The 26,243-nt window shown below is 42.9% G+C and overlaps 1 long non-coding RNA gene across 1 annotated transcript in view; it reads left to right on the top strand.

Moving 5' to 3' along the window:
- The window catches only part of LOC120410267, an 81,311-nt gene that overhangs the window by 10,623 nt on the left and 44,445 nt on the right, over positions 1–26,243 (top strand). Inside the window, exon 2 of the long non-coding RNA XR_005602303.1 lies at positions 3,473–3,614. This is a non-coding gene — a long non-coding RNA (uncharacterized LOC120410267). The remainder of the gene's footprint in view (positions 1–3,472; positions 3,615–26,243) is intronic.

Genomic DNA, 26,243 nt, shown 5'->3' with positions numbered 1-26,243 from the left:
GCTAATGCAGTTGAAAGGCTACTGAAGTCACTGAATGCCTTTTGATTTATTCTTTCCTCTGTTTTATATCCAGTAGATATTTTCATAAGTTGGGCTGTCATTACAGTGAAGGTGAAATTTCTGTCCTTTTTCTAGAGACTAATTGTGTAAGAAAATAAAACCCCAAAATATTTATAGTATCAATTGCAGTGTATCTGAGTATACCCAGAGCCTAAAAATACCGATTTTAATTAGCGACCTCTTCGGGGTGAGGCGAGAGCTCCATTTTTAGCTACAAGATATTGGTGGAGGTGGAACTCCAGGACAGTTTCAGGGCAATAAGTAGCACGGATTTCAGTAACACGTTTCCTGGCCCAGCAGAGGAGTGGGGAGGGCTCGTGACTATGCTGTTCCACCGCGCAGTGTGCTTGCACTGTAACTACAATGTGACTGAGACATTTTTAAAATCACTGTGTTCTATATTAAAGACCCCAGTGATGGCTAAGTGATTAAAACACAGAGGAGTAAGAACTGCTAGACTGCTAGAACTGTAAGACTGCTGGAACTGCAAGACTGCTAGAACTGCCTACTGTTATGGGGAAGCAATTATGTACTAAATACCTAAAGGCAGATATATTTGATGGAAAGTACTGGAACAGAGCTTGTAAAGACTAACTATCAGTTAATTAGTGATATAAATCAAGTTTTTCAAACAGTTGTAATAAAGAATTCTCCTTTCAGTTCTGCTTTTGTGTTCCCATTGGCACATGTATGTGTATTCCTAAAGCGAAAGGCAAAATGACACTACTCTGTCAAATTATTTGCCAAAATTACAGTCTGCCACATTCCGCTGTCTGACTAGCCTTGCTGGGCAGGGTTGATATTGCTCTGAAAACTAAATTTAAGGTTATCTGATTCACGAAATCTCAATCTTAAATATTATATTAGGGAAGTGGGGGAGCTTTTATCTTGATATAAAATAAATTGCTATAAAAATGCTATAAAATAGTAATTGTAATTGAGCAGCAGTTGTGTCTTGTTAGTTCTGTTGTTCTGAAATAGTAATGATAGAAGACTGTTTCCTTGCTTGTATCTAGACACATGCAGATGTTACTGCAGGGTAGCTTGGGAAGGAGCTAACATTTGCTACCAGGAGTATCAGCCTGTGTGCATGCTCTGACCTTACAATTAGTTTCAGTCATCTTGCTCCCTTTTCACTAAACAAAGGCCCCATCAAGCTTTTATTTACTGCTGCATAAGAACATGTAAGTGAGAAAATGGATAATATTAACTCATTCCCATACCTGTGCAATCATAGCACTGCACTGACTTCAGAGGAGCAATATCTGGTTCCGAGAGCAAAGGGGATCAGACAGGGATCCACAGGCTATGGAGTTTTCAACAGGGCCCAAAGGAGTGGGGTCAGTACCCACTAGTCCATGGAGCTCCCTTACAGCCTTGTGAAAGCACCGTGTGCTGTGCTTATCTCTGCATTCCTAGTTACTAGCTCCGAATAGTTTAGGAACAGTCAAGTTATTGCTCCATGCTATGTTCGGTATGATATCCTGTTCATGTGCTATCATCTGGGACATCTGGGTCATTTAGGGACACAAATAGCTATCAGCAGCAGGTTAGGATAGATGAAGGGCTTGAGCAAACTCTGCTGAAGCCAGTGGGAGTTTTTCCCATGACTCTGATTTGAAGTTAGATAGAGACATATTTTGGCATGAAATTAATGCATACTTCTAAGTCAGTCGCCCTGTAGGAAGGCATGGAAATGAAACGTTGAAGGAGGGCTTAAGAGAAACTTGTTCAGCTGTGATCGGTGCTCTCAGACTTACAAGCTGGTCTGTTCCAACTCTACCAACTCCATTTACAGTGTGTTTGCCTGTTACAGTAAGGGACATGGAATGTTTGGTGGTTTGTCCTTTTAGACCCTCTTTGCCCTCCAGCTGTTGTGAAATACAATTAATTGTTACACAACTGCTGCATTTTTGCTGTTGTATGACTGCATTCATAAGGATGAAAAGCCCAGTGGGTCTGAAATGATCCTTGCTTCTCAATGGCAGGAGCAGTGGCAGCAGGTGTTTGCTAAGAATACCTCTGGAAGGGAGAGGAAGAGCAAGTACGCCTGTACATATCATTTTGCACGCTGACACTCTTCCCAAGGCAACTGAGGAAATAAGCCAGTTAAGGTTGAAAATGGCAGCTATTAGACAATCCTTTTGTCTCATTCTGTGAAGGTTTAACCAGTCCTGTGAGCTTGTCACTATATTCACTTTAAGAAACAACTGTTTAAAGAAATCCTCTTATTTTTCTGCTGTCAGCCAGAGTCTCAGTTTGCTCCCCCAGTGGTAAACATTCACCTCCACACTGTGTCTGTGTTTTCAGCCAGTGGGAATTCACACCAAGTAGTCAGCACGTCTTTATTACTGGGAAGTTGCACTATCTGTGTGCAGGAGTTGCTGCTGTTAACTTGAAAATCTGTCTATGTAGTGCCAGAAACATTTACAAATCTGGGATTCTCTTCCTGGGTCTGCTGCTGAAGTCTGATCATTTGACTGTAGTTAGTGGAGACCTCACAAAAGATACACCAGCAAGGCTGGTACAAATAGTACTCTCAAAAGAAGTAGTTACTCAGGTGACCAGGAGGAGCAGCTCAGGTGCATTTATTGTATGTTAGAAAGTAAAATCTTCTAAGTAGTCACAAAATAGGTGCAGCAGTGGTAACAATTTCTAACAATGTTTTCAAGCTCTGACCATAATTAGACTCTGTGTCATGGTGTCTGTCCTTGAATTCATACTTACAGGTTGTAATGATGTGGTTTTATGTGAATAATGCTCCACCAGGAACCAGAGAAGGATGTTCATTTGCTCTGCACAATCATCTAATTAAATTGTTGAAATTAAAATTAGTTGTGGCCACAGTACCTTGGGCTGATTTTTAGTTACATGAGAGCATGGTAGATCCCATTTGTATATATTAGAAGAGCTGGGAAGAGGGATGGGTATGACATGGTAATTTTTGCAGGTAATTAGCTTGTTTAGGCTAGATAAATCCGGAAAGAGTGAGAATCTTCACAGGGATATAGCATATCTGGGGATGGGCAGCAGGCTGTGCAAGTGTCTGTGTGTATTAGTGAGCATTGGGGAGCTAGAGGCATGTGGGATCTATTAATACATCTCATGTGAGTTAAATGCAACCGCAGAGCCAAGGCACTTACTACCACTGACTGTCTAATGGTGCTTCATTAGCACCATGCTTTTAAAATGAGTTCTATCTATTATGGATTACAGGACAAATGTACATATTTTCTCTTATTTTGCCCAGATATTGGCCTCTCATAGAGAAAATATTGTGGACTGGATGACCTTGAGTGAACTCATCTGCCACAAAAGGTTTTAAAAGATAAAAACCTTTATAGTCCATTGCCATTCTTCTGAATCTTTCACATTATTAACTTCATCCCCTTATAATACCTCTTTTCAACAGGAAGCTATCAAGTGGATTCCAAGAATGTGGTCAATCTGACCCAGCTCCTTCAGATTCATTTGTCTCGTGATAAAAAGTATAGACAGAATACACCAGGTGTACAGAAGAAGATAAAGAGTTCAGATGTCTATGTGGAACCACTGTAAGTAGATCTTTTCTCTCCAGTAATGTAATTTTATCTTGCTGTATCTAATTGCAGGTGGTTGCTGAATCATAACAATGTCCCTAAAGCCTGAAGCAATGAGAGAAAAATCAAGATTATTTTCAGTTGTCTGAAGTGATTCATTCCACTGTTGCACAGAAGGATATTTTTCTTAGGAATTCATAGATTTCAGTAGTTTGAAAAGTCTTCTCTTATGAAAAAGTTCTAAAACGTCCTCTAAGGTGAGAAGATTCATGAATTGGTTCAGTAGTCAACCACCAACATCTTGCTTGGTGGTGAGACAGAGACTGAACTAGCCAAGTATTGTCTTAGATGCATTACCCCCAAAAGACATTTCTGACACTTCTAAATTTAAAATGATAATGTGATTCTTCTGAATTGGTGCTACTTTACTGATTTACCTGTGATTTGCATGAGAACTTCTGTTTGCAAAGAAAGGCACAACTGGTTGTTCTGCACTGTTTGAGCACATTGGTGGCCTCATATTCATGGTCAATGTGCCACTTGGAATACAACTTGGGAGTCTCCTTGCCAGCCATAGACCTCTGATACTTGAGCAAGACCTTGCTCACCATTCAGCCACAGGTGTCAGTTCCATTCATAGCTATCCCCATCTTTTAAATTATTCAGTGAGTTTGATCCCTGCACTAGAGGGCAGTCCTAGTCAGCTGCACCAGGCAGTAGGTATGTCACACCAGCCCCAGGAAAGGTGGGACAAGTCTCAGGACCTGCCTTTTAGTCCTTCAGCCTCTTAGTATTAGCCTTTTGCCAGGGCCAGGAATGAGCAGCACAGGCACTGCCACTTCTCTTCATGAGCAAGAAACTGAAGTGCGGTGGCTGAGTGACAAGTACTCAGACAAGGACAGGACTTGGACAGCTGGCACTGCTTTCAGTAAACATTTAAGAGCTTGCGATTGTCCGGAAAATCAAGTGTGAATAGGTTTACGTAGTCCCTTATACCATCATTGCAGCCATCAAAACATTTCTGTTTCCTGCAAAGCTTTGTGTTATTCACAAGTCCAATTGGCCTGCTCCATACCACCTTCATAAATGACTGCATTCACTTGTTTGGAAGGTCCTGAAACATTTAAAATCCTGTTTGAATTGTAAGCAAGATAATAGGAGTATCCATTCCCTCACCTGCTTTCTCCCCAGGGCAGCTGAACGTGCCTGGCTTCTGGCTGTAGGTTGGTATGGGCTGTGCCCTGCGGCACTACAAGGGCAAGGGATTTGGTAGACCCTTTTAGAAAGAGCATGGGTTCCCATGAGACAGAATTCACCCAATATTTGGAAAGGAAAGCCATCATGTGAGTAGGGCAGTGTGTGTGAAGCACAAAGCAGAAGTAAAACTGGAATTTGATAGCAATAGGTCTGGGATGCTGAGTATTTGATTTATTTAGGGAGAAAGGAATTTTTCTCCCTCATAGCCAGCACTGAATCATTCATGGAATTCTGAATTTGCCTCTTGAGAAGTAGGCGTTGCTTGATGCCTCAGACAAGATACTAAACTTGGTGGTTGCCAGTGCGACCTGGCCTACCAGATCCTGTGCTCTGTTGAAGGGAGAACTCTGGCAACCACCTGCTTGGATATTTCTGCCCTTGTGTGCAGCCAGATTTACAGCACCACAAACATGAGGAAATTATATCCAAGAAGGAAAGTCACAGAAATACCACACTGTTAAGTGAATAGCAGCTTTTTGTAAAGAGCAGTTGACTTCACAAACTGGCCCCAAATGGATTTTGGGTAAGAGCTGTTTTTCTTCCATCAAAAAGCTGAAAAGAGGCAGAGAAACAGAAGACTGTCTTATTAGCTCTGGTTGAGGGCCATGCCACCAAGCAATCTTGGTGAATCCTCCTCCTCCTTCAGCCCTCACATGCACTGCTCAAGACTGTCTGCAGCCCACTTGCTGCCAAGCCTGGCTTTCCACCATCTGCACCAGACAACCTTTTCTTTTGGCCTGCTGCTGCTGTTCAGGGCTCCGTCAGTTCAAATGGCAAACATGGATACAAGCATTACCAAAAGCAAAGCCCCATGTGGAGGGGAGAGTGTGCATCTGGACCTGGTCCAAGATGAGTAAGTCTTCTTTCTTCCTTCACGTACTTAAGCAGGAACCAGGAAATATCTTCAAGGGATTTTTTTTTTTTCTAATTCCTGCTCATACTATTTTTAAAGGACTGGCAATTTGTAAACATCCTCAAAGCACAAGGTGTGCTCTGAGCTTTTGCTTTCTCAGGTTTCATGTCTGTTTACATTACAGTAAGTCTAAATAAATAAAGGGCAATAGTAGCATCTCTTTGCTCTGTTTTCTGGCTGATATTTCCAGTCTGGTCTGGAACAGCTGAACCCAGGAAGGGATTCCCGCTGTTGTCAAGGGCTCTAAATGAATATTCCAGTGCCAGTCCTACATTTCTTTTATTTTGCATGCCCTTAACTCCCACCAGTTTCACTGGGTGCTGACACTTTTTGCCAATGGCAGCATCAGATCCCCCAGCAGGGCTCTATCTCCTGTGTTGAGGCTATAGGAGATTTATGTCTCATTTCCCTGTGCTGTGTGTAATCCTTTTCTGCAGCATAAAGACATAGAGAGTACAAGGTCCTACCATTCTGATTTCATAGTTTGTACAACACCTTTGTACTCTTCATTTCTGCAAGGGACTGCATGCAATGCAGGACAGTAAGGAGGAGGAGAGCTAAGGCCTTGGGAAGTGCTTGTCCTGATCACTGAGACTTAGTAGCTCCTGGGCATGACCAAAATAATTTTTAAAAAAACCCGAACACAAATCTTTTTTTAAAACATCACAGTCCTTTCCTTTTTCTCCTTCCCCTTTCCTTTTCATCCTTTTTTTTTTCACTTGTCTCCGTCTCCTTTTTTAGCCTCCTCTCCTATGAGCACCAAAATTTCTTTTAACCTTCTCTCTCAGATTTTCAGACATCTCTGGCCTCAAACAGGAGCTCGTGTACCCAAACCCCACGAGAGAGGCCTATTCTTACCTTATTTCTGGCCTATTTTTGTTATGAGGAGACGTGGGTGCCCTCTGAAGCTCAGAATGGTATCCAGGGTTTCAGATGCTTCCCCTGACCCCTGTGGCACTTGTCCATCACTTGTCCATCACACGTACTCTGTGTAAGGTACCTGTCTACTTACAAGGGACAAAGAAGTCACTACAGTGGTGAACTGCTGTCAGTTTGGAGAGTAGAAGGGTAGGAAATGTCACTCTGCTTTCTCTTTTGTAGGGAAAACAGTGGGAGAGCATATCATAAAATGACCGCTTGAAAGGCAGTAAAGGACAAAAGGACTGAACTCAGTCCCATTTCAGGTCAGCTGGGTGCCAGGTTTGCTCCTGTCCAAGGTATGTTAGCTGTTTCAAGCATTTTTCTTCATGGCAGTGATAGTAGATAAGGTTTATGAATAAGAACCTGGAAGACAGAGACATAAAGAGGACATTTGCTTCACAACACAAAGGTGGGGCTGTTCCCAAGGAGAAAATGCTGGCCCATAGAGCTGGACCTAGGCCACTTTTGGATGAGGCAGCAGGCTACACAGCAGCACAATCCCATCAGCCCAGTGCTAGCTCTGGTGCTGACAAGGAGCCCTTGGGTAGTTGTGCCTTTTTGTGTAGCCTTGTTGGCCAGTTTAAAAGCAGCCTGTTTGTGTCAGTGAAGACTGAGGTAGAAGATGTGATTTGGGTTGTGAAAGAAATGGCAGACCAGAAACTCAGCAACACTCTCAGGCGCTCCATGTCTTCTTTTCCTGTATTATCCAGTACTGCATCCCTTTTGTCTGTCACCTTGCCCCAAAAGTAACATCATATCAGATTGATTCCTGGCTTACCATTTTGGGAGCATGGACATATTGGACTCTGTCAATGAAGTTTATATAAAATGAAAAGTATCCTTAAAAAAATTAGACAATTCTACAGTTCTCTAAAACCCTTTATTGACCTGCATTAAACCTTCCACATAAACCTTCTTAAAGGCTCTGCAAGTCAAATCCTGCCTCCTCAATGCTTTTTCCCATAGGAATTGGCGGGCCTCAGATAGTATGGTTAATTGGGAAGGCAAATACCATAGAGATGATGCCCAAGGACAGAAGTGCATTATATTGCATGGGGCAGAATATATCCAGGCAAGGGCAGAAGGGATGGTGAAGCAACAAGCCCTATTGTGTTTCACTGAACTGAGAAGAACCAATTCCATGGCAGCAGGTCTGTTAATTTAGTAGTAATTTTGCATAACAGTTTACCAGACTAGCACTGCAATTCCAAACAAAGTCGTAAAACCTTTAATAATAACTCCTGGGTTTAAAGGAAGACGTATTTCACCTTTTTTGTCTCTTTAGCTTTCCTTTTCCTTTGGAAAAATGCCTAACAGAAACTGCATGTGTTACTTGTACACAGTAGTACATAAAATGAGGAAGCCTTTCAGAAATCTTTCTCGTCTTGTTTTAGAAGTGGATTCAGGCCTGTAAATAGATGCATTCTTTCCTGCATTAGCAGTTTATTTCATTTTTAATCAACCACTGATGCTATCCCAATATCATTTAACCTGTAATCATCTTTTGTCCAGAAGCCCAAATATTTGTATTGCTAATAAGTACTCACTAAGGTGGCACTCAGGTGGTTTTTCTCCCCCGAATGCTGCCAAGTAGTTAAGTTATAATATATTCAGAGATTTGAAAGCTGCAGTCTAAGTACTCTCCCTAGTTATAAAATGACTATTCTGGGAACTAATCCAATTAGTTAGTTACAGTTAGTACACTTACTTATTTCCAGTAACAGCAGGTTCAGCCTGGTTCAAAGGTAAAATACCTGGTGATGTGTAATGGCACATAGGGAAGTTCCTCTCTGAGAACAACTATGATCACCTTGAGGCAAATACATTAAAAATCCATGAAGACTTGTACTATATGCGGTGTTGCTAGAAATGCTGCTTTTCTCAAATTCTAATCTTTTATTTAAGCAAAAGTTAATAGGCTTTTTTCTTCACTAAGAGATTGTGGCAATGTGTAGGGCAAAGCCAGCTGACACTGAACTCTAAAATGTTTGACTTAGCAGAGCTGAAGGGAAAGCCAGGAAGAATATGTGCTGTGCATGGTAATCTGGAAGTGTGCACATAAGCAAATGTTCTGGTGCCATGGACATTTCAGATCTGAAATATAAATGCAGCCTTTAGATCAAAGGGTTCCTAAGTGTTTTATTATGCCTGTCTATCTAATAATATTGAGCAAACTCCAAAGTACCAGTATCTGGTAAACATGCATTTACCCACCTCTGATATGGAGCAATTGCAGGAATCAATCGTGGTTACTCTCTAACAGCATGCAACAAACTAATTTCAGTTTTGTGGCAGGAGGATTGGAAGCTCTTACTCACACATGAAATGATAAGAGAAAGTCTTGCAGCTGATACCCTTGCCATAGTTTTATGTGCACGTACCTCAGTCTTTCCAAAGGAGCAGAGACCAAATGCGAGGTTGAGGTTAAGGACAAGGTCTTGAGTGCTGCTTGGGTCTGAGGATTGCCCTGGGGGTTCTTGTGAGGTGGAGAGTGGTGGGATGGAGTGGGGAGGCTGCAGAAGCACTGGCCCAGCACAAGGAGAGCAGCAGCAACTGAGATTTCCTTGAAGGTGCACAGATCTTCACTGGTAGGTGGGTGGGTTTGGGAAGGGCTGCCTGTGTTTGCCAGGCCTCTTCACCCGTGTTGTCTGGTGTTGCACAGGCGGCTGCACAGGCAACAGTGGGGACTTCAGCACCTCTGCCGGGTTTCTGTGAGTTCCAGCTACTCTGAAATGTCTGGCACTGAGTGAGCACATAGTGCCAGTTGTTGTTCAGGCTGGGCAGTGGTGTTGGTGGTATCAAGTGGAGCTGGCCCAGAAATGGCACTTCTGAGTTAACCACTATTGGCCATATTAGCACACAAGGTGGTACAGCAACTGGCTGCCGGTAATTGAGGAAGGGCAGAAGCTCACTAAAGGACAGAACAGCTTGATCTTGAGAAGACAGAGAAATGGCATGAAACTAGAGGAGGAAGAGAAGGAAATACTCATCGCATACTCCTTGAAATCTCACTGGCTCCTCATTCATAAGGCTTAATGGTATTGCCACTCTTTTCTGGCATTTGAATTGGGAAGGGTTCAAAAGTTGTTCAAATGTTGAATATTGCAAATGAGCCGCAATCACCTTTTTCCTCTGCCAGGGGGACAGAGAAGCATTACAATTTTTCATACGGGGGGGGAGGGAAAAGGTGGGGGGAAGGGAGTTAAGCTGTTGGAGCTAGGGTATAATAGCACTTTTTCTGGGTATGGCTGGGTTTTGATTGGTTGTTTTTTCCTCCATACCAGGCTTTTCCAGCCCTGAATTATTTTAGTTAGAACATGTTACTATTTTCATCTCTCATCAGTCCAAACCACTGACCTAGTACGTCTTCTGATATAGAAATGCATTATTTGATATGGGAAAATTGGTGTCAGTTTAAAAAAATGAATTGCACGCTCACCAGCCAAAGAGAGCCCTTAAGGACCAGGTCTCAGGCTCTGTATTTGCAAATGAGTGCTGACTCAGGTAATTGAGTTTTTGGCAAGATAGTCAGCACCCCAAAATGTCACATTGAGGCCCAAAATATGTTAAAACATCTCTGCTAAGATCATCTGTGTGTCCCCCAATTTGTTTACAGAACTATCCTAAATAAAAGGTCAAAACTTCACTGGAGTTTAGCTACAAGATTCTGAAAATAAAGAACATCCAGCATGATTTCCTTCTCAAATTCAGTGTATTATGTGTTAATTTAAAACTTTCCACTCCTGTGGAGAGCAAAAATTGAACCTAGCTAGAGGCAAGCGGTGAAGATAAAGTGTTTGAATTGTTCTGACCCTGCAAAGAGAAAATCCCAAGCACACAAATCAACTCTACTAACAGTAAAACAAATCAGGTCCTTAACATTTTCACAGCCATATCTGAGTCATGGCGTTTCGATAACACCACCAAGAATGCTATTGCCAATTATTTAATTATTCAAGGAAGAATATTCCCCAGCCTAGGCTTTCTACCAACTCTCTTCTCACCATTGCTGGAGGATTGCTCTGAAAAAAGATGGCCTTACGCTGGCAGAACCCTGTGGAAGTCTGTGGGAGTTTGCTTTCACTGTGAGTTGCAGGAAACAGTTGGTGAAAAGCTAAGTCTGATGGTAAGTGCTGTCAGGCAAATGGCCAAATCCAAGAAGGAATACAGGCACCTAAACATTCACTGATCTCTGTGACAGGCTGTGGCTTACATTTCTTCAGGTGGCTTGCTCCTGTATCTTCTTTTTCCTTTCAGGATTAACATATCAAAGTTCTAAAGCTTGTTTATTTTCACAGAGAATAAAAGAATGTGTGTTTTCAAGAGCTGTGGGCGAACTGGTCAGCAGTGCAGAAAGGAGAGTTCTGGGGAGGATGGTTAAAAAGCCAGGGGCAAATTTAGGTTACTTGAGGTGCAGATGGGCCATGTTGAATGCACAGTGCCTTGGCTGTGCTGTGTGGCTGGACAGAGGGTGGCAGTGAGCCTGGGCACAGGCAGTGATGCCTCACAGCCTGCTGATGACAGCTGTGCTCTGGTGCAACAGGGACATCCAAGGAATCAGTCCCAGAGGAAATGGAGCCAGTGTTCTGGTGGCCCTGAGTATCCTGTACAAGCATCTTAGCTGCCTCAGGTTTCCTAAAGAAAAGTAGGGCATGGGAGAGTTGTATTCTCCAGTTACTTTACATCTTGCAGAAGTCCTCAGAGGCCACTAAACCTTACAACCCTTGGGGCATGAAAATACAATGTGACTGAAAAAGCTTCTCATACAAAAGAGATCTAGGAATGCATCAGATCTAAGCATGGGCAGTCTACTGAAATGCAGCACATACTGCTCTGATTTAGGAGCTGACAAGCCAAGCTTTCATCAGTATCCACCACATAAGCAGATTTCCCTGAGAATTCTGTGGTTTTCCCAGCCTGTGCCTTTTCAAGGTGGCATCACTGTCCTCTTAGAGTCGCTGCAGTTTATTGCTGGGGACACCCATACTATGCAAGTAAAATCCTCACACAGCTCCTTCTTTCCAGTGCTGTTGCTTCTCTACTCTATGTGGAAGGTCTCCCAGGCTGACACAGATGTACAGAAAAATGTGCACAAGAAATGAATGCTTCCCTGGGCAGGCACACAGCAAAGAGGGTTTGTTCCACCCTGTCAGATATCTAGAAGGTTAATCTTGGTGGTGATGCAGCCTGGGACCTGCTCTTCCCTGACGCCCACCTTTCATGATCCGCAGTGGACTTTGCATTGCTTTGATGCACAGTCTCCAGGGCTGGGTTAGCAGTCAGCCCTCAGAGATCACAGGAGCACAGCCCGCACCAAAGTCAGCAGTTTTGCCTCCTGACTTGACAAAGACCTTCCCTTCACTTGCAGCTGCCCTGAACCAATTTGGCTGTAAATGTAGCTAGATTGAACACAGGTTTTGCTGAACTAAGATTAACAAATTCAAGCCCTTATTAGCATCTAACTTCCAGAAGTGGATGTGGTCTAAGGAGACACATAAATGCTTTTTTACTTTGTGAGAAGGTAAAATGTTGCTTAATTCATTGTGACAGGTCAAGATTTCTATTAGAACAAGAGGCTTGAAGAGGGAGTACATGCTTTTGTGAGGGAGGGAGACAAAAAATAAATACAAAGAACCATCACATACGTATATAGCTACTGAAAAAAAATTAAACCTTTTAAGTGCAGTACTCATCTTTGCAGTAACAAAATCCATCTCTTTTATGTCTCAGGGAAAAGTATTATAAAATTGCAGGCCTTGATCAATGGTAGATGAGTCATTTAGTGACAAACTGTAGTGATGAGTCCAAATCTTTTAATTTGAGTACATTTTAATCTCCTGTCCTGTTTAATTAGCCAATCATGGCAACTTGGATGGAGAGTGATAGACTGTGCATATCAAGTGTCTTAAATTCCTAATTTTATTTGTAAACTATCAGTGAAGAGGATGCTAAATAGGCTAGATCCTGACCTCTTCCTGAGTGCCATTGCACTTATTTAACCTAGATGAAGAGCATGCCTGGAAAGTTAAAAGGAGTTCACTAAAACTTCAGTGAAACTGGGAAGACATCACATTTTGAAAGAGGAATACTTGACAGCTTGCATTATGACCTAGAAACTCAGTCACTGCATTTTTATAACCTTTCTGCTAAAACCAGGAGCATACAACCCTGCCCTGCTCCAGAAACGATAACATCCTGTCAGTTTGTGTGGAAAATGCAAGTGTTCTCTGAACTTACTGTAGGGCTTTGTTTTGCTTTGCTTTTTATCTACCTTGTTTCTCCTAGTCTCCGGCCTTCTGTGTTTGCTAAAGTTATTCAAGAATGCAATGCCAAACAACGCCCTATTACTGCTCTGCAGCTTTCATTTGAGAAGGCAGCCTCTCAGATGTACTCATCCTAGCTATAGCTACCTTCATCCACAGTTAGGGTTGCACAATCATTTCCATTTCAAGAGTGCTTTCTTTTCCGTTGTTGTTGTTTTGTTTTCATCTCTTCCCCCTGAAGTTGCTTATAACTTCTCTAAACTGGATCATTCCGGCTGAAATTTTCCATGCTGGGTGTCTACCTCAGGCCTCTTTTGCTTAATTTAAAACAAAACAGCTTCATTATCATCCATTTCTGAGAACAAGATGATGCAAAATATGCACACTTCCCACATTAGGAATCTTACTGTAAATTGAAGCGCGCTGGTCCATTCACTCCTTTGCCTTGTTTGGAGGTCAATGCAAAGCTGCCCTGCTTCTTAGAAGTGCTTTTGTCATTACTGTGGTATTTCTGGAAATCTGAGAAAGTGCAGGACTGAAACTCTTTGGCTCTGCCTGGTTAGACGGAACCTAGAGTTTGCAAACTAAATTCTGTAAAAATGTGCCAGCCTTTCACATGGAAACCAGCATAGTCTGAAGTGTCACAGCAGTGGCAGTACCTGCCTGGCCTCAGGCAAAGATCACAGGCAGCAGAGAGAAAAGGGTCAGCCACAGGCAGAGGATTTTCCTCTCCAGGTCCATAACTAAAATCTGGTTTTGCTGTTCATGTTCAGCGCATAATTTATTCTATTTTCCTCTTAGAGAAAGGCTATGGACATGAGTTTTCCAGCAGGAGTAGTTTCTCTGTTATCTCAGGTGGGAAAGGGCTGATGAGGAGTTGATGTTCCAGCTATATCAGATAACCCTTGTGAGGACTAAGGTGAAATTTTGATGTTCTACTAAACCATTGTTTAGTTTCCTTTTAGTACTTCGGAAGCGTTTGGAATGTGCTTCACACACCACCATTAACATTGCAGCCATTCAGAAGCCAGATCTGCCATTGCAACTATCTTCAGCTCTCGTTTATGGCATGACAGAGGTGTGGAGAGTATTGAGAAACAATTCAGAAATTATGATGTCAATGTGACCAACTGGAGAGCTACATCAACCTCTGGACTCCGCTCATTAAACTGTCTCCTCTGGGACTTACGATGTTTCCTTAATAAGATTCAAAGTGTTGCTGTTTTCTTTATGTCAGGCTTCTTCCTCTCATCCCCCCTCCTTCTGGCTTATGTTAATGAAAATATTACCACACAGTGAATAAAGAGCATATATGTGGCTAAAAGTAAGTGTTACGGTAAGATATCAAACCTCCCATCAAAATAATTAGGTGTCCAAAAAAAAAGGCAAAAGTGCATTTTTGAGGTGCATATGCTGTTCTAGTTACATTTTTCCTCTTCTGACAGAAGCTGTAGGAGCAGGTCTGTGATTCTGCCACAAGCCTGGAGCAGCTGGAGACAGGTCTGCTGCAAGCACGGGCAACAGAGGGCTGCTTGAGGCAGCAGAGTGGGCTGAAAGGTGGTGATGGCAACAGGGTCTGCTTGGCCAGCACAAAAACTCAGGGTATTGCTGGAGCTCTTGCTGTTGCAGAAGGGGCCAGGGTCCTTCCCCGGCACCTGCTGTGGACCCTGGTGGAGGAGAACAGGGTCTCAGCACATCTGGCTCCCATTCTCCTGTTTCTCCCTCCCATCCTTCTGAACTGACACCTGCCTGTTCTCTCAGAGCAGAAATGGTAACTTTGCCTGTGCAGCTCAGTTAATTTGTTCAGTAAGGCAAGGTGGGATAACTGCTGAAGAAATACTGAAGAAAATAGAATAAGATTCTTGGAAAAGACTTCACTTATTTAAAAGTATTTAAGAATGTTTCCTCTAAAATGCAGAACACAGAGTTCTAGGAATGAACTAAGAATGGCTAAGAATTTGCCACTCATCAGTTATGTGGTCATATCAACCTCAAGCCATCACACACAATCACACATTCTCTTCAATTTGCTCCCTAACACTCTTATGTAAAAAGTTATGACAAGTGCAGAGACAAGTGATGTCAAGAAATAGGAAGCATATAACCTTTTCATAAGTATGTCAACAAAACCAACAAGACGGTATTTCATATTTTATATTTTCTGGTCAAGTTTGCTCTTGGGATAAATATTAAAAATTGATAACCTCAGCAGATTCAAATCTGGCTTCTGTTGTGGGCTCCATCAGGATTGATCATCAACAAAAGATCACAACTTAGATCTTCACTTGTGCACAACTTTGAAAAATTTGCAGCGGGGTCATGAAGCTGGAAATGTTTGTGCTTGAGAAAGTTGCAGTGCTAAAGTGGCTGTAATACAGAATCTCTGGTATCTTTTTGACATTGCTTAACTTTTAGTACTAATGACTTTTAAGGGGTTTAGTTATCTTAAACTGCTCTAGAGGCTTAGACTATTTTAAGCAATTTAACTTATAGCTGTGCCAGTCGTGGTTCATAGGGTTGAGGGATCCCAGTCAAAGCGGTGTATGGCCAGGACATGCCAAGACACACAGTTCAGCACTGAAGAATGTTCAACATGTTGAAGGAGTCATAATTTTCAGGCTTTTTTTTCCCTGATTTTTCTTTTAAATAGAGGACTATCACACATAAACATAGAGGCTTTGCAGCATTGAGGTTCAGGGCAAATATGAATTTCCTCAGAAATTAACTCTGGAACTAAAAGGTGATCTGAAAATCTGAAGTGATATTTCAGTGCTTTTTGGCATGTTACATATTTTTGGGGTTTTCACTGCTGTCCTAGGATTTCTCTCTAGGAGCAGATCATTGAAACAGATCCTAGCTCTCAAGTAGTGCTTCTCATCTGCTCCTTGAAGTGGCTGTTTGCACTGCCCTCTCCAGCTTGAAGAAGCGCAGTTGACAAAAGGTTCAGAGGTTTGCAAGAGCTACTTTATTTTCACTGTGACATAGTAAGAAAGCACAATTTCCTCTCCTTTCCCCTCGGGGAGGGAACTCACTGTTCCTATAAAACAAGGCTGAACCTCAAAGACCCAGCAGGCCAGCAGTCTGCCTGGAAGCATTCATGTAGGATGCAAAGGCAGATGACCATCCATTGCAGCAAGAGACTCAGGGCACAGAGAAGGGATAGGGCAGTAAAGACCTGGACTGGGCAAGGAACACAGAGAGTCCCAAAGTTGGGGACAGCGAGCACAGCTGTGGCTGTGTGTTGGAGCATGTTAGCTTTGCTAATCATTATCTGCATAGCCTAGCTTTTCCCAGCACAAATTGGTTCTTATTATATTACATTAAATTCATATCATATTCAGTTGTGCTGAAAGGCTTTCTGGAGCTCAAGCTACAGAGGAGGGTTGCAGCCCTGTGTTTCTTGTCTAGTGTTGAAGGGGTCCACATCCAGATGATTGGTTTCGTCTTCCTACCACAACTCCTCACTCCTTCCAAGAGTTTATTTATTCATTGGCAGTGATCTCCTCCAAGGAGAGATGGCTCTGCTGTTGATTCAGTTGGAAATGTAAGAATGGACCTTGCTGAGTGAATATTTATGTCTGGAAGATGCTTAAAATGTTTGGCACAGTGCAAGGAATATTTCATTTACAATAACAGTAGTATTGTCTCTCTAGTAAAGATCTTTACAAATAGAGGAGAGAGAGGATGAGAACACTACAGCAGTACATTCACCTGGGGCAGTTACAGAAAAATCCCTTTTGCTACTGCCACAAGCTCTAACTGTGAAAAGGTCTGTTTGCAGGGGTCTGTTTGCAGTTGTGCTGAAGAGGTAATGTTGATGCATTCCTAATTTTTATATAATACCACAGAAACCCTTAAGACAATAAGAAATACAGATGAACAGCAAGAAATAAGAATGTGCCAGCTGTGTTCCTGCAGCTCCTAATTTAGTTTTTAGAGTATATTGGGCACAGACACATTAGTCAAAGTCACAGATGATTTGGGCTTTGGGCTCTGCCTCACCTCTGTCATTTTAGGATGAGACTTGGACCATTCCCCTCTTCCCCTTTCACTGGTCATTCCAAGTCCTTTGGCACTATCATCACTTATCCACTTTATATTACAAATACCTTACCAACTGCCTTGTGAGGAAAGAGACTGTTACTGCACCCATGTGACTCATTAGAAAGTGCATGACAAGAGTATAAAGTAGATTATCCAAGAACACACTGAAAATTTCAGCAAGTCAGAGAGTTCAACCTGCTTTTCCTAAGTTCCAGACTTTCTGTAAGCCACTGGACTTTAGCAGAGGAGGCCTGCACTCTCCTAATAAGCTCGTGAACACACCTACTTAAAATCTCCAGAATAAAAGCATGTGCAGAAATTAGACCCTTTGCATTAGATCAGCATTCAGAAAAAATCCCCAAAACATTAACTCTTTAAGTCTCAAATGTTAATTGTTCTGTATAGCCACACTTTATTGTCAAGAGCTCTGGATTGCATATCCAGGTTTACTGCAATCAGTTCTGGAAAAAAATGCAGGACCAATCTGACAGCATCCAGCAATTTTGAAAGAAATCACAGAACAGCTTACAAAAAGGACAGAGAAGAGATAAACTGTGTATTTGTAGCCTGGCTCAAACTTTCGTAAGGAGCTAATGTGTGGGAGAGATCAGAAATTTAAACTACCCTGTTCTGCTCCTTCCTAATTGTCCCCACAATATCCCTAATTATGGGAAGTCATGTAGGAGCAAAGACACATAAAACTGGAATTGCAGAACAAAAATGAAAAGCACAGTCTCCAGAGAATCCAGAGAAATATACCTGTGCAATTAATGTGAAACATGAAAATGTGAGGCTCAGAAAAGTTTTTTCTGCTGTTATTTGAGACAATAGGGATCTAGTAAATAAAGGGTTTCCATCAAAAAGTGAATGAGTAAGACCACTGTCAAAGAAAAACATACCAGAAGCAGAATCTTCACTTGCTTTATCATGTCAGCCTGCCTTTATAAAGGCAGTGATGAGCTCAGCATAGTGCCTGGGCAACAGATAAGGCTTTTCTTACTTTCATACAAGAGCCTGGAGAAAGTGTCCAACTAAAGGTGCTGGTGCAAGGTTGGTGGTTTCGCAGACTATTTCTCTTGCCACCAAGAGAAAAGATGGGGAAAAAGAACCAATCTATGAGGCTAGAATGAAAAAGGTAAGGGAAGTCAAAACAAGGTCTGGAGGTCAGGGAAGTCCAGCAGGAGATGCTAGGATTTATCCCAATGCTGGAACAAATTCTTGTGGACATGAATATATAGTATTCATCCTTGGGATGAAAGTGTAGATGCTGTAATAATTCTCTAAGGCAAAGAAAGTGATCTCAGCATCAAAAGAGTTTTTTCATTGAAACCTGGACTAAGACAAGACAAAAGGGCAGGCTTGTTCTTAGCTTGTCCTCAGGAGGAGATTGAAAAGTTGACTGAAGATTTTTTTTAAGGGTTATTCCTGTTCTAAAAATGGAAGAGGCTTGAAGTCATTTGCTAAGTATAAATACAGAGGACTCAGAGGTCAGGAGGGTACTTTTTATCCATGTCTGCATCCAAAACTAGATGACCTCTCTGGTTAAAGTTCTGCTTCTCATTTCTAAAGACAGGATGATACCCCTCATCTCTTGAAGCTGAGGAAAAGGTGACCATTTTCCAGTAAACTGAGATATATTATGCCCTTGGAGCTATTGAACTTGCAGTCAATTTAAATCTGATGTGAAAATTGAGAAAGAGAGACCAGCTGTGATTTTAATGAAGCTGATCCCTTTCTAACAAGGATACTTAATAACTTTTAAAATAGCCTTGAATTCCTTTACTTCTCTACCTGCAGACATCAGGCGAGACTTCTCTCTGAGCCTCACAGATTGATTTTGGAGGCAGGTTTATCCTCTGTTATTTGCAGATACATGTCAGCAGGTTAATGGGGAGGTAGGGAGAGGAGAGAGGTAACTGTCTAACAGAGACCTGAGTGCCAGGGACTAGTCCCACAGAGAGCTGTGGAAGATCTACGCAAGAAATCACATCAAAAGAAGCAAAAGCTAATGTTTACCTCCCCCTCAATTTAATGCTCTCAGCTGCAGAGAAACAAAGCAGAAGAGAAATCAGGTATAAAATCCAATCATTCAGCTGCTATCAATTGGTTTTGCCTGCTCTTGGGTGCCCAGGTTGATGCAGCTGTGAGATACTACTGCATTGCCTCAGAGGGACAAGCATTGCTGGCAGAAGTTTTGTGCCAGCTAAATAGATAAGTGAAGCTATAATGGACCATAGGTTTTTTCTTCAGGAATTCCATTTTGTGGAAGATTACAAATTGCATTTATTGAACAATTTTATTGAGTAGGAAGAACTCTGAAAAAAATAATTCCTTTCATATCTTAGACTTGCCAGACAGAGAGAGCTAGAGCTTGTGATTTCTAAGAGCTGGTCCCAGTAAGTTGGCCTAGCCTTCATCATGCCATGGCGGCCTGCAGTGTGATACTGTGCTGAGAGTATTGGGGAGAAATACATACAGGAAAAATACCAGCTGTGTATTCAGTGCAGGATTCACCTTGTGTGCAGGATACAAGCTGCAGATTTTCATATGGAATGAGGACAGTAAGGATCAGCGTGTTTGTTTATTCAATCCATGACTGTATGAGATGCTAAGTCCAATTCTAGGACCAGGGTGAATGCACCATGGCTGCATGATGCTCGGTGCTGAAATGGTACATACTTACTCTGCTGTGTCAAATGCTTTTTAAAGAAGTGAAGGGACACTCTGTTCTGGCAGATTGTAGATCATGCACAGTCTGTCTGTGCTTCAGTGACTTCGTGATGAGTCAACTATGGTCTGTCCTTCCACAGCTGGTGTAAGTCCTCTATATGAATTTAATGGTTCCTAACAACATTAAATCCTGTGAGCTTTGGCTGAATAGATTATTAAAATGTGGCTGTATGCTTGCATCTGATCCAGATGAGATCTGTTCTGCTGTGACCCAGTAGGGTGCAGGCCACGTATCAATGGTTGCAGACTCAGCGTTCATGTTCATCCCTTGCCTGTGCAGAGAATGGTGTGGGCTCCTCAGACAAAAGAGTTTGTGATCCTGCAGTTGGAGATCATATCACAGCACCTTACCACCAGCAGGGCACAAAGGTTTCATAGGCAGTTTTAATCCTGGCATTTCCTATCTGTGAGTGGATGATTTTGTCCCCTTGGTGATGATCTTTTTGTGTGTCATATGATCATAAGTCTACACTTGTGAGCATTTTCCTTGCAATACTTGGATATTTTGTCTATAACTCTTCAACAGTGTGCTTTTGTGTCTTCCTTTGTAGAACTTTTGCTACTGCTCAGTTTATAATCTTTAGTGATCAATTCTGCTATGAAACAAAGCAGTCTAAGACACGATTGCTTAAGCATCTACAATAATGAGACTAAATGTTTTGGCATTGAGGAGCTGCTGTAAACAGAGCTTCTTTTGTGATGGGTTTCTACTGGAAGTTATTGAAATCTCCTATCAGTATTTTTTGTTAAGTTTTAAAACATACTGCTTCCTTTATTACCTGTATCCCCAGCAATTCTCTGTGTCATTCAACAAATTAATAACACAGCTGTGCTAGAAGCCAGGTTTGCATGTGAACTTGAGGGTGACTTTCACCAGAAAGCAATTCAGCTGCTTGCCATGCCAGGTGTTGGGGCCAACCTGGGACAAACACTGAGGTGGTTTGTTACAGAGCTCTTGGAAGTGAGGCTGCTTTTGTGCCTCTGCCAGGAAAGAATGAGCAGCCTTCCTTGCTGTGAGGCTGCTCACCATGTCTCTAATCAGGGGCTGCTGGTGGCTGTCATCCCATTAGGAGCTACACCAGATAACCTGCTTTTTAAATGGAAGCTTGTCCCTGGTAAGATCAAAAGCCTTCACACTGCAAATAGAGCACACTTTAAAATAAATGTAGCACCTCTCCAGAGCAGTGTCAGGTTTTTCAGCAGCATAGCAGGAGTGAATTTAGCTGCCCTAAGAGGAGCAGATACTGAGATAAAGTCATAGAATGGTGTGGTTGTAAGGGACCTTAAGGGTCATCAGGTTCCAACCCCCCTGCCATGGGCAGGGACACCTTCCACTAGACCAGGTTGCTTGAAGCCCCATCCAGCCTGGTCTTGAACACTTGCAGGGATGGGGCAGCCACAGCTTCTCTGGGCAGCTAATCTCAGTGTCTCACCACTCTCAAAATAAAGAATTTCTTCCTAACACGTAATCTCAACCTACTCTTTGTCAGTTTGAAGTCATTCCCTTGTTTCCTATCACTACATGCCTTTGTAAATGTCCTTCTCCAGCTCTCTTGTAGGTTGCCTTCAGCTACTGGCAGGGCTCTAAGGTTTCCCCGGAGCCTTCTCTTCTCCAGGCTGGACAAGACCAGCTCTATCAGTCTGTCTTTATAAGAGAGGTGCTCCAGCCCTCTGATCATCTTTGTAGCCTGCTCTGGACTTGCTCCAGCAGGTCCATGTCCTTCTTATCTTGGGGCTCCAGAGCTGGATGCAGCACTGCAGGTGGGGTCTCACCAAAGCAGAGCAGAGAGGGAGAATCCCCTCCCTTGCCCTGTTGGCTACTCTGCTTTGGATGCAGCCCAGGATATGTTTGGCTTTTTTGGGCTGCCAGTGTGTGTTGCTGGATCACGTCCAACTTCTCATCCACCAACACTCCTCCTTTGATCTATGATCCTGAGATCTGCTCCTGTGACAGAACATGGAAGGAAGGGATGGGGTATAGATGGAAGAGCAGTGGTGGTGACCCTGTGTAGAGATCAGAGGAGTGAGGACAGATCGTGCTGTTAGGCCTGATGTTGGAAATAGCAGATGTTCACATATTCTGTCCCTAGTCAGACAGAGATGGAGGCAGCAGAAGACAGGAGGACTCTCCAGCACCCTGGAATAGGCAGAATGGCCAGCTGGGTTATAGCTCGTGTGCTTTGGCTTCCTGCTCTGGGAAGTTCTCTGCTTCATTAATTCCCAGAGCCAGCCCTGCACCTGTTTACATATGGCCTCAATTATTTCTCTTTATGTTTGCATTGCACTACTTTTTCCCTCTCTCAGCTACATCCCTGCCCATTCTTGTTTGCATTGAGAGGGAAAGATCTAACCAGCACTCCTTTGTAACAAGGATGCTCTTTTAATTCAAATGGCAGCAGTCTGTGTGATTGTACTGAGCATCTTTGTTTCCATCTCCAGCTGCCCTCCTCTGCAGGGTGGGCTATTGCAAACGTGTCAGATCTAGCACTAACATGATGGAGTCTCACAGCAAGCATGGCTCAAGCCATGAAAAGAAAATAAACATCCCCCCAAATTGTCAGTGAGGGTAAATATTAACTTCATTACTGGGGACTTCTCTCTCTTTCATGCCAGCACATAATGTTTGCAACAGCATCTTCAGTTCTTGTCTGCAGACTCCTGAGGCCATGCTGGCTGGGAAACACCCATGTACCTACATCCATCCAGGAGAGAAAGGGGAGTATTTTTTTCTATGTTGCAGCCAAACTCACTTTCTTCCAGCACAACAAAAACCTGCTACACAAGCTTCATGTTAGAGGTGTTGAGGGGGGTGGCAAAGTAGGAAAAGATGGAAGTGTGGTCAGAAGGCTGGTGCCTCAGGTACCCTTGGGATGGAAGCTGTAGCTGTGTTTCAACAGAGACAGAAAAGCACACAAAAAGCGAGCAGCTTCCCTTTTGTCCCTAGAAGCAGACCAGCACCTACTCAAATGCAGAGAATGTGATGCAGTACAGCCACAGTTTTGTCTGGACCCTGGGGACCTGTCAGCTGTACACAGCTGGGAGCCAAGGCGATGCATCTACAGGAGTGAGGGAATGTGGGCATCAGCCAGAAGGAGATGATGAACAGAAAGGAATTGGCAGGTAGAAGTAGAAAGAGTATCCGACGTTGGGGAAGTGGTTGATGTTCAGGAACACTTTTCCGGGGAACAGTGCTAGCCTGTTCAGGGCATTGACTTGGAGATTGCAGTGTCTTCTGTGATCTAAAGGTTAGAATGAATATTAAGCTCAACAAGCACAACAATAAAGTGGGGAAGCCAAGCTAGCTCACAGAATAAAACCCAGGGGATAGTTCAACTGTATCACAGGCTTGCAGAGAATTGCTTAGTAAATTGCTAGGCCCTGCTGTTGAATATGAGTTGCAAAGCTTTAAAATGTAGCCTTCTATTCTCTTTCCATTTTCTGGTACACAAAGTATGTATGGCAGGATTGTTTGAATCCCATAAAAGGCTGGAGGGTGTTTCTGTTCCTCTGGAAGCACAGCAGGGAGAAATTTCCCAGAGTAAGTTGTGGATGGGATTGCTCCCATGCACCCTACTGTCCAAACAGCTCCCACACGGAGGGTGCCCTGTGCTTGCACGCAAGGAGAGGATGTGGAATATCTTGGGGACTGCAAATGATTCCCTCAGTCTTTATACACATAGGCTCTTATCTCAGAAAGCTGAGCATCCATTCAGACATTTTCACCAGTTCCACTGCACCAGTTTAGTGACACATCTGAGATTTCCTCAACTGAAAGAGCCCTCTGAAAATAAGAGGTGATTACCCAGCCCTTTGCACTGTTCTATAACTAATCTTTAGAAATTACTCTAACATTTCCTTTAAAGATCCATTTTAAACCTAACTAGTGTAGTTTTCTTGTGGTAGTAGAGGCAACAATAACAACCCTGTGCTGGGTTTGTTTGTTTGTTTTTCGGTTGGAAGCTACACCATCACGTTTATAAAGTAGCACACGGTTTTGAGGCTCAGCCAGCTGGGAAGTGGCTGTGGCACAAAGGAGAAGTGGGGATGAGGTAGAAGCAGCAGTCGCTGAAGACTTTGCTGCCATAACATTCTTTATACTGACACACTGTGGCCTCCATTTTAGCATTAAACATAAATGAGAGAAGGTGCTGTGAGTCATCGCTAAAGGATGTTTGCAAAGGGTTTTGAGATCCTTACAGCTACCTTGCAAAGAAATGTGCGTGAAGAACAGACATCTCAGTTGTTACCCTACAAGATTTTCCAGGCAGACAGTAATAAACAAGAATCATTGCAGGTCATGGCCAGTCATGTAAGAATCACATGTTTTGAGGAGAAGGAGGGAGGAGGGGTTGTTAGTTGGCAGATACATTTCTGTTGTCTAATTGCAGGAAGGTGGAGGGAAGACTCACAGTTATGGGTAGAGCTTTTGACCCTGTTCAGGATGCAGTTGGCTGAGCAATTTTTGTCTAGAAGGCTGCAACTGCTGAGTGCAGTAAGGCCATGATTTGCAGTAACCAGCTCAAATCTTATAATTCTGCCATTTCACCACAGCTGTTTTTTGTCATTCCCTCCCAACCCAGTTGTCCCATCTGTGGTGCTCGTACAAGCATTTATGCTGTATGTCACACAGACATTTTGAGCAGGAAGTTATTTTTCATCCTGAGCTAATTCAACAGCCAGATGGACAAACATCGGGTTCAGCTCAAGCAAGAGTGAGGTGCAGGAGCATGAGTACAGGTGAAGAAAACCAAGGCTTTTTAAGCCAAGTTAAACAGGTGTGCCACAGCTGACCATGTAGCACACTGTACATTGTACTGGGTAGATGGTTCTCACCAAGAGCTCTATTTCACGGAAACAATGAGATCATTTAATGAGGGTATTGTTGCATTAAATGTTTTGTACATGACACCAAGGTAGAGTGTCCCCATTTAAAAGGCCTCTAAAGCCTCCAAAGACAGCTCTGATGTTGTGGGAAAGGCTGTCACCTGCATAGGACCATTCAGCATCCAGCAGATAAAAATTCCTCCGCAGTGACATTGGTGCTGGGTTTTGGGGCAATTTGATACGGGAGCTCGGTGAGGAGGGAGTTGCTTTGATGACTAGAAGGAGTGAGGGGAAAAATAAGGAGAGAAGAGGGAAGAGAAGTGAGAATGAGTTGTAGAGGGAGGCTGGTCTGAGGGGATCAGAGAGAAGGATATAGGAGCAAACTGCTATTCAAGAAGAAATGCCTGATATAAAATTGCAGAAATGGATGACATTGTGAGTACAGCTTTGAGCTTGCTGATGTGATTCTATGTCTTTTCCTGCCAGCCCTCAATACAACAACCCATGCACTCAGCTCTTTGCAGTATGTGTTTTATCTTTTCATTTCTTCTCTTTTCCACACAAGCCTGTATGACTCTGGGGTAGAAGACTCCCCATGGCTCTCTAAAGGGAGTCAATCTTGTATAGTTACTGGTGGCTGTGAGGAATATTTGTTTTTAGAGGAGCTTTTGGAACTGGGGGGGACAAAAGAAGGGGGCACCCACACAACAGCAGAAGTATCTTTTTTTTTCTTGTGTGCTGCTGCTGTACATTGCTAACCTGTTACCCCAAATACGGCTGTTTCATGAGGAAGAAAAGTCCTCCTAACACCCTGGTGGGATCCCATGGGATGGGATGCAATAGGTCAATGTGAAAATTGTCCTTTAATTGTCTGCTCTGTCCTTGCTCTTGGAGTCAACATGCTCTTCAGACTGGACTCCCCATTTCCATAGAAATGCCAGCCCAGGTCTGCATCATTTTATATCGTGTTTGTTTTGTTTGGCACAGCTTTAAATGCTGCAGCCTGCCTCTCCTTTTCTTCCCCTTTATTGCTTGCTTGCTTTCATTTTGCTCTTTGTTTCTTCCACCGTATTGTTCATTTATTTGCACTCCCTTTGTGCCTTGTCTCAAGGCTGTGAGCAACGTCTCAGTGCAGGGAATTCATTGTGCTACCACGTCATAGTGAAAAGAGCTCCCATTCAGAGCCAAAGGAGCATTTTATTAAAGGGAAAACCATGTTATCCACAGCTTCATGTTTGTACAGCACAAGGTACAATCAGTGTCCTCTTTGGCACCCCTTTATCTCCTACTGTTTATGACAAGGTATGAATCAAGAAAGAGAAATTATGACAAAGGAGCAAGTTAGAGCTTGCTGAAAGGGAGAGCAAGCAAGCAGGGCAAATGTCCAAAGCCACAGGCAATGGAAAGACCTCATAGAATGCAGTTGTGATTTGGGGCAAGACATCTAACAAATGGGTGGGAGTAGAGAGAAGGGTCTACACCTCTGTGTGAGGTGTCACATTTCTGCCCCTGAGCTACTGCAGTTTACAGACAAATGCATTCCATTGGACTTGATGATCTTAAGGGTCCTTTCCAACCTAGATGATTCTGTGATCAGCTTGAGCTCGCCTCCGTTTAAGCTTGCACTCAGATGTTCAGCAGTGAAGGACAGCAGCTGAAAAGCAGGTTCATACACCCACTTCTGAATGGGGT

The sequence above is a fragment of the Corvus cornix genome, chromosome 1 (genome assembly GCF_000738735.6).
Source record: "Corvus cornix cornix isolate S_Up_H32 chromosome 1, ASM73873v5, whole genome shotgun sequence".
Classification (NCBI taxonomy): domain Eukaryota; kingdom Metazoa; phylum Chordata; class Aves; order Passeriformes; family Corvidae; genus Corvus; species Corvus cornix.
Note: the sequence above shows the minus strand (reverse complement) of the source record. Positions and strands in the feature narration are given on the sequence as shown.